The sequence below is a fragment of the Macrobrachium rosenbergii genome, chromosome 24 (assembly GCF_040412425.1).
Source record: "Macrobrachium rosenbergii isolate ZJJX-2024 chromosome 24, ASM4041242v1, whole genome shotgun sequence".
Taxonomy (NCBI): Eukaryota; Metazoa; Arthropoda; class Malacostraca; order Decapoda; family Palaemonidae; genus Macrobrachium; species Macrobrachium rosenbergii.
Window position 1 is genome coordinate 26341236 of NC_089764.1, and position 10000 is coordinate 26351235.

The following is a 10000-nucleotide window of genomic DNA, read 5'->3' on the forward strand; positions in this document are numbered from 1 at the left end:
GTATACATACACATACGTTTGCAGTTTTTTTTATCCCGTCTGAATTCAAGGTTTGTAATGGCAAGTGTATCCAGAAAGTGCGAAGATAAATCGATAAGTTGCGAGGTCAGTATGGTTGATAAAAATACACACGCATGTACGTATATGTCAATAATTTATATTGAGTGTATTTCTCTATCTGCTGGAGGGGGTGGTATACCTGGGGTATTTGGCAATCGCCCCCCCCCATTAGATTTCCCGTTGTATCATTTCTATCTCCCATTTTATCCATACCCCTGTGGTGGGGCCGCTAGTCCCGTCAGTGAACCTCATTACTTAAGGTTCTTTGCAGCTTCCCTTCGACCCCCAACTGCAACTTCTTTCATTTTCTTTACTGTACCTCCAATCATAGTCTCTTTCTTCCGTCTTACTTCCCAGCCTCTCCTAACAATTGTTTCACAGTGCAACTGCGAGGTTTTCCCCCTGTTGCACCTGTCAAACCTGTCCACTCCCAATTCCCTTTTCAGCGCTGAATGACCGCATAGGTCCCAGTACTTGGCCTTTGGCAAAATTTTAACGTTCTTTTCCATTCCTTTCATCCATATCATTCCTATTCTCCATTTGTGTATCAGATTTACTATATCCGTCTGTTTGCTTATTTATCGATTGAGGCCTCTTCCATTCTCCTGAGGTGTGAAGTCCCCGAACTGATTTACCAATTCCCAAAACTCATTCCCGTAAGTTCAAATCTCCACACACACACACCGCCGGATACAAAAGCGATCTAGTTCATTGTCTCGGCAAGAACGTGACCTCTCGAAGGCGATGGACATCTTCGAGGCCATTGTTATTAATCCTGTCGGAGGAAGCAGCCCTCGTAATGCAATGTTCAATAGGTAAGTGAACAATGCCGAGGTGCCAACCGAGCCGGGCGAATTACCAGACCATGACGTCGATAGCCATCTACGTTTAATTTAAGCCGCCGTTGGATCTCTTTATGGACGTTGCAGAGTTGCGGCGGCATTATCAAGAAGAGGATGTTGTTGGAAATGCCGGATATTTCAACTTTGATGCCAGTGGTCAAATCGACAGTGGCCCCACCAGCCCGCTAGTGGTCTCTTTTTTTCGCATGCCCTCATTTTCCTATGTATGTTTTAAGAGCAGCTTTTTTATTTGCACAATAAAACGTACCGTTCTCTCTCTCTCTCTCTCTCTCTCTCTCTCTCTCTCTCTCTCTCTCTCTCTCTCTCTATATATATATATATATATATATATAAATATATGTATACTGTTTTAAATCAGTAAAATAAGAATTCATGTACGACGCGGTTTTCAGTGGTATGGGGACGTCTTGCAGGCACAAAGTAAAATAAAAGTACGAGACTCACTCAGAGAAGACTTCTTAATATAGAGATAAAGTCCAAAAAACAAACAAAAACAAGTTACCCGATATTTCTTTCGCTGTTATAGAGCGTTTATATCAATATTCATTATCTGTCTTTAACTATTAAATTTTGTTCTATTTTATGGGGTTAGAATCTTTAAAATTATAATTAATCTGCTGTTAACTCCATAGATGAATATTGCTAGAAAATATTAATCATGTAAGTTTGTTTAATAATGCTAATGCTCTAGTGTTAAATATATTTTCTCTGATAGTGGTAGATCATTTATCAGATAAAAATCTTCGGTCAATAATCTCTTTAATTTACCGGTAACAATTATAGTAAAACAGTATCTTTCCTAGTGAATTAATTGCTAGCGTTAACCCGTATTTAATACCAAGGAACGCTAAGTCAGACTTTTCCAAATCGTCCGATTATATTCGATGAAGGCAAAGTAATTGATTGTTGCTTTTGTTAAATAAGTCAAGCATTAATTAATCTTCGTTTGAACTGCCGTTATTAATGGCAGTAAGGCTATGATAAAGATTACAGCTGTCATGTTGTCTGGACGAGTTTGGAGAGTAGTTGGTGCTTGAGTTGAATCTCCAAGCTTGAGAGGGGAACAAGAAAAGATAGAATAATATTTGGGAGGAGGAGGAGGAGGAGGAGGAGGAGGAGGAGGAGGAGGAGGAAAGGGAAGCGAGAAAAAGAGGACAACGGCCGAGAAAGAACGAAAAAGCAGGAGAGTCAAGAAAGAGTTGACATGCTGAAGTGTTGGAGAGTAGGGGAATACGAACTCTGGAAATAGAAATAAGAAAATCAGTAAATGAAGAAGTGGAAGGAGGAATAAGAAAAGAGTTTGAAGGGAAAATAAGAACGCCGTCTTGTATATAGAAAAGAAGGAATGATTGATTGACGGATGTTTAGATAGAGACGCTTACAATGAAAGAAGTAGCAGGTGATGCAAAGAGAAATAAATAAAGAAGAAGCAGAGTAAAAGACAAAAAAAAAAAAAAGAGGGAACGGAGAGAGGAAAAGAATAGGAAGGAACTCTTAGCACACTCAGCACATGTGAAAAGACTCGCAATTTAGAACCCGGTAAGAAGCTTAGACGTTTATCTGATGCTGCGGGCTATGTATAAGACGTGGACGTAATCTCTCTCTCTCTCTCTCTCTCTTTCTCTCTCTCTCTCTCTCTCTCTCTTTACAGCTGTTTTCTTTTTCTCTCATCATCATCCTCTCCTCTCTCTCTCTCTCTCTCTTTACAGCTGTTTTCTTTTTCTCATCACTCTCTCTCTCTCTCTCTCTCTCTCTCTTTACAGCTCGTTTTCTTTCTCTCAATATCATGCTGTTTCACTCTCTCTCTCTCTCTCTCTCTCTCTCTCTCTCTCTCTCTCTCTCTCTCAACGTCAATGCTTCGCTCTCACTCTCTCAGTTTAGTGTTGCTTCTCTCTCTCTCTCTCTCTCTCTCTCCCTCGTCTGTCTGTCTGTCTCGTTCTCTTTCTCTCAACATCATGCTGCTTCACTCTCTCTCTCTCTCTCTCTCTCTCTCTCTCTCTCTCTCTCTCTCTCTCTCTCTCTCTCTCTCTCTCTCTCTCTCTCTCAACATCTAATGGACACTTAGTCGAAATGTCTGGCAGAACGCCTTGCATGTTAGGTGGAACCACAAAATCCCATATACAACATGACACTCACAGGGTAAAATTTATTGGAAAAGGGCTATTAAAATCAAAATTAAAATTAAAATAAATCAACTACTAACTGTCATTGCATATACCTCAAGAACTTTGGAGTTTTGAGGTCCAGCACTGGATAATTGCTTTAATGGTTCTTTGTATTGTATTTTTTTTTATTTTTTAATGTTAATTTTATTTTTTTAAGAAAGTATTTTTACAGGTGTTTTTGTGCATCCCTGTAATGCAATTGAGTGATACTTGGTTTAAAGGTTGTAGAGTAAAAATGTTCTCATTCAGCATGGGTGGCTGCGGTTATTCATTTATAGAACTGAATATAGAATTTAGGCCAGAGGCCAAGCACTGGGACCCACGAGGTCATTCAGCGCTGAAATGGAAATTGGCAGTAAAAGGTTTGAAAGGTGTAACAGGAGGAAAACCTCGCAGTTGCACCATGAATTAACTGTCAGGAGAGGGTGGAGAGTAAGATGGAAGAAAGAGAATATGAAAGGAGGTACAGTAAAAGGAACGAAATGGGTTGCAGATAGGGACCGACGGCACACTGCAAAGAACCTCAAATAGTGTCTACAGTGCACCACATGAGGTGCACTGACGTCACTATCCCCCTTACGGTGGTTATTCATTTATGTTCCATTTACTGATTTCTTACTATTAAAACATTTATAATTGTTGTGACTGTTGCAGCTCCACTGGGGCGGGGTGTGGGGGGGGGGGGGAACGGGGTGTAATTTTTACGGGTCGGTGACCGTAATTCGACAAAAAATGAATCACTCAATCTATTTGTTTTTCACTGATCTCTTATCATCGATCTTGATGAACGTCCATCTTCAATTTTTAGTTAGTGTATCTCAGTAAATGAAAACACTAAGATGGAGGAATGAAACATCCTAAGCTGCCATTATAGCACTGCAGGGCAGTCAGAAAGATAAGAATAAAAGAAATGAAAACAATTTTATTTTAGGAAAGCTACGCATGCGCTGTTTTCAAATCTAGCCAGCGTAGCTCAGGCTGAGTTCTGATGTCCTTGATTCTGTAGGTTTCAATCTGGTCGTTACTTGAACTTGGTGATGTTTCTAAGGTTCCCTGCAATTGCAGAAGATGAATTTAACACCATATTTTTTCGATTTTCCTTCTACTGTGTTGTATCCCACCTTAGATGCCAATTGCCTCCGCCGGGGAGCTCTGTCTTTGAGATGCCACTGATTAAAACTCAGGTTTTTTAGTTTTCTGTAAAAAAACTATTGAGACGGTTATTCGTCTGTCCGTCCGCACTTTTTCTGTCCGCCCTCAGATCTTAAAAACTACTGAGTCTAGAGGGCTGCCAATCCACCCTCCAATCATCAAATCCACCCCAGTCATCAATCATAGTTTTTATTTTAACCCTTAAAAATTAGCCAGATTTTATTTTATTTAAGGTTAAAAATTAGCCACAGCCGGACCGTGGCTGAGAGTTTCATAAGCTGCGGCTGAGAGTTTCATGGGACGTGACTAAGAGTTTCATACATTATACGCTGTACAGAAGACTCGATTGCGCCGAAGAAACTTCGGTGCAGTCTTTACTTGTTATTTCCCAGTTGCTTCCTATAAAAAAATTTACTCTATTATTTTTTATATGTATAAATTTTTTATTCTCTTCTTTTTGTTCTTGATTTTTCACATACGGATTTTTCGGGTTGATGGTCTTTCGGGGATATTCTGTAGAATTTTTTTACCCATTGATAATAATAATAATAATAATAATAATAATAATAATAATAATAATAATAATAATAATAATAATAACAACAAATTCCCATATTTTCCCTTCCACCTTTCGACCGTTATTCACCCTGAACTTCCACAGAGGACAGGTAGATGACACGTCCCCTTAACACATTCCAGTTCCTGGTTCCATGAACACTTCATTTTCCTTCCAGGCATCTTAAAATTATCCTTGATTCACCTTTTCTCTTATCCAAACATCATTCGCCTGGTCTTTTAGTCTGCAACTGTTTGTTACCACCGTATTCATGAGCAGTTCATTCCCCACTTGGGAATGTCAATGGCTCCGGGTGGTGACCGAGTACCACAAAGGCGAAAGAGTCTTAAGTATAAGATTGTGGTTCCTTTAGAGAGAGTAATTGACCCCTAAATTAAAGACGAGGTTCTTCTTTAAGGCCAAAGGCAGTCGCCCTTTCATTGCTGTGCGAGGATAGGAAGTAGAGACATATTTTCGTCGCCGCTTTGCACGGTGTGAAAATCAGGAATTGGTCGAAGGTGTGGAATTTTCAGCCCGTGTAGTGAATCTTGACAAGAAAGAAGAGTAATCGATATTACTGTGGTAAAACGCACATAGACACACACATATAATATATATATATATATATATATATATATATATATATATATATATATATATATATATATATATATATATATATATATTATATTTATTTATATATATATATATATTATATTTATTTATTTCAGGAAATGGATATAAAATTACTTATCTTCGTTAATTAGTATTGTTTCAGAATATTGCCCATAAGAATAATTTGATGTAATATTGATCATAATATTTTCATGATCAAATGGTGATGGTTTTTGAAATTCTAAGTGTTATTTGAAAAAGCAAGTTCAGGACAGAACTAGAGGATAATAATAATTCCAGCCCCGTTGCGAGATATCAAACTAGATAATTCCTGGAACGGTCAGGGCAACTTCTTCAGGGATTTCAGGTGAACGCAAGTTCTTTTCTTGAGGAACTAGGAATTCTGCATTTCGAAATGCGTAAAAGTCTGCATAAGGAGGTCGTGCATGGAAATGAGGGAAGGATTTAGGCTTGGAAGTGCTTGTAGGGTACGAACGGCTTCATTATTTTGGCAAAATTCTTGAAGGACCAAGGGGAGATTCAGCCTTGCCTGGAAGTCGTGTTTTTTTCTGCCGAAAATCGAGCGTTCCGTGAAATATTAAAATGGATAATAAATGAATATTCGCAAGATGATCAATGACCTATTAGTTTTTTTTGTAGACCTGACATACGAAATAATTAACATTGATGTACTAATAGAAATAATAGGTGAATATCCCTACAATAATCATTAACTCATTAATTTTTTTTGTAGAGCTGACTTACAAAATAATTAAAAATATGCAGTAGATAAAGTGCTTCTGTAAAAAAAATCACCGTTAATAAAATAATGCTGGATACCTTTGCTATAATATTTCTTTTACAAACTAAAAAAAAATTCAATATTTTTTTAACCTCGAAGTTCTGTATATGAATGCGGGAGTCGATATAAAATGAAATTTACAGTGCTGTTAGAAATATAAATTTAACAGTGCCGCGTCCGAATCTTCGTATGTGTTATGAACATATAAAATATGTAAAGCTATTTTGATAGAAATTAAGTTAAATTAAAATTATAAGCATGAATTTACCAAAATGTTTGAGTTTTTCTTAGCATTTTCATATATTGTATATACTGCATATAGCCTTCGAGGTAAAAAAACAATAAATTATCAAAACATATATATTTATATTTATGTATATATTTATATATATATATATATATATATATATATATATATATATATATATATATATATATATATATATATATATATATATATATATGAAATAGTCGTGAGGACAGGCAAGTGAAAACGAATGAAATTCTTATTCAAAATAACTTTAGCGCATAAATCACCGTAATTCGAGGGAAGGGAAATTCCCCATTCTAACCCTTGTCTCCGTAATGAACCGATTCTTCTTTAAGCTTAATTCTCTTCTGGTATTTTCCTTGTTATTATGGTCGTAATCACTTTTCGTAACTTGTGCTAATTACTTTATTGTTTATCCTGGGGTGTCTTTATGTCGTAAGTCAGTTCATCGTCTGTATGTAAAGACGGTTGCCTTTGTAAAAAGAAAGTATTAGGTAAAGCACCTCGCTATTTTTGTAAACCTTTTTGTTGTGAATTAAAAAGACGGTTGCCTCTGTAAAAGAACGTATTATCGTGTAAAGCACCTCGCTGCTTTTGTAAACCTTTTTGTTGTAAATTATAAAAACGGTTATCTTTGTAAAAGAAAGCGTTAGGTAAAGCACCCCAGTATTTTTGTAAATCTTTTTCCTGTAAATTATAATAATTTGGTGTTCCGAGCGACACGTCTTTGCAGCATCTTAAGAGAGAGAGAGAGAGAGAGAGAGAGAGAGAGAGAGAGAGAGAGAGAGAGAGAGAGAGAGAGAGCGCATTTATTTTACAATTAAACGAGTCAGTTCGCTACACCACTGAACTCAAAAAGCAATTGTAAAATCCTTAGGTATAATATGCCCCACACAAGCTACATTGCATCAATTTTCTTTCTCTCTTTAAACTTGCAACACGTCACAAATCTTTATGAAGTAAATTTGTAATCTGTAATTGTCTCTCTGCTTATCAAGTCTGAATATTATTTGATATAACGTAAAAAAAAAAGGTAATAGGACATTGGGGAATTTTAAACCAGTTGCTTGCAAGTAGGAAATATTATCCACCGGTAATATGAACACGCTGTAAAAGGAATTTTTATTTGTGATGAAGCCGGTTTAGTAAAACGTAATATATCGAAATATATTAAACGTATTTTATATATATATATATATATACTATATATATATATGTATGTTTATGTATGTATATATATATTTGTATATGTATATGTATGTATATATTTACATATATGTATATGAATATATTTATGTGTATATATATGTATAGATATGTGTATATATATTATACACACACACACACACACACACACACACACACACACACATATATATATATATATATATATATATATATATATATATATATATATATATATATATATATATATATATATATATATATATACAGTGTGTTCCAGTAGTCCCCCACTTTTTGATCTCTTCAACAGGAATCGATCACAACTACATTACTTACACATAACACCAGTTTAGATCAAGCTCGTCCCCAACATGGAAACACCTCGCCCTCCATTAGTAGCGAAATAGATCATTAGTCGCATCTGACCTGAGACGACAGCGCTCGAGTGAAGTAGGATCGTGGCTGGATGCATTGCTTATTGACGATGCAAACAGCTCCCAAAGGTAAACAGCGTCGTCCTCATTCCACTGAAGACTTGACCGGTTGTTGACTGGGAACTGGGATTACCCAGTAGCAATTAAGGGGGCCGGTTTACATTCGGGATGTTTGCTGTACAGCTTTCAGTTTTTACAGCTTTCATTTACTGAGAGCTGATAAGTTTAAGTGATCATTACTGATAATCAGAAGGGATATTATTGGTGTGCAAAATGGGAAGAAATCAAACAAGAAAGATTTAGAAGACTTGACCGGCTGTTGACTGAACTGGGATTACCCAGTAGCAATTAAGGGGGCCGGTTTACATTCAGGATGTTTGCTGTGATTTTAAGCTTTCATTTACTGAGAGCTGATAAGTTTAAGTGATAATTACTGATAATCGGAAGGGATATTATTGGTGTGCAAAATGGGAAAAAATCAAACGAGAAAGATTTATCAAGCCATTATATTATTATTTTTTTGTTCAGTAGATGAAACCTATTCTTATTAAACAAGCCCATCAAAGAAGCCGTTGGCTTGTAATTCAAGTTTCTAAAGAATAATGTTGGTTTCAACCTCCCACCACAGACCCCACACTGCGGCAGTAACTGATCATGATACAGAGCCAGTGATTTTTCATCGACCTGGGGGAGGCGCGAACTCGTGACACCTGGGTGGCATACCAAGACACTAACCACTATACCAGCGATCAGTGTGCTTGCAAAAGCACTAAGGCAATTTCATTATTCGCCGCTTAAGGCAGTGAAAAGATCGAGTTCGAGTGGTTGGACAGCAAAACAAAGGGATCCATTAAACAAAAGAAATTAAGTACAAGGACCTCAATGTGGAACTAAGTAATAGTTAGAGAGGTTAGACAGCAAAATTGAGGAAAGGAAGCAGGATTGGAGGCAAAGTAAAAGGCTAAAACAGTGGGCTCAGGTACTAGCCGAAGGGACTTTGCAAGCACCCTTCAGTAATGCCTACAGTGCACCACGTGAAGTAATACCCGTATGTGAAGTAAGAGAAGATAGAAGGAAAAAAATAAAGAGAAGAAAAAAATAATTAGAGGTAAGTAAATAATCAAATTGAAATTATAATCGTAAAGCAATACAAATAAGAAAAGTCTTAAAAGGGTTATTATTTTGCTACCGCCTTTAAACTTACAAAAGTATAACCCTTTAATAACACCAGCATATATTTTTGATAAGAGGAGCAAAGATTTTTAGTTGTGAATTATTGTCATATACTAAACAAGTAAAAAATGCGCCGAAGTTTCTTCGGCGCAACCGAGTGTTCTGTACAGCGTATAATCAAGGCCACCGAAAATAAATCTTTCTTTCGGTGGTCTTAGTATAATGCTGTATGAGCCGCTGCCCATGAAACTTTAACCTCGGCCCGGTGGTGGGATGTCGTATATCGTTGCAGGATTATGGCTAACTTTCACCTCAAATAAAATAAAAACTACTGAGGCTAGAGGGCTGCAATTTGGTATCTTTGATGATTGGAGGGTGGATGATCAACATATCAATTTGCAGCCCTCTAGTCTCAGTAGTTTTTAAGATCTGAGGGCGGACAGAAAAAGTGCGGACGGACAGACAAAGCCGGCACAATAGTTTTCTTTTACAGAAAACTATAAGTATATATCTTGTTCATAACAGAAGCTTATTCTTTTAGCAACAGACCTGCTGGTTTCCAGGACAGAAGCTTAGCTTGGCATTAGGTAAACGAAGCATAATTCTTCTTTACTAAGAAAACATAAAAGATCGGGCTTATATAGAATGTCATAGTATCAAACTTTTCGCTGGAAGCTGCAACTGAGGTTATTTTTATTTATCTATTTTTTGAAACGCTGTCCAG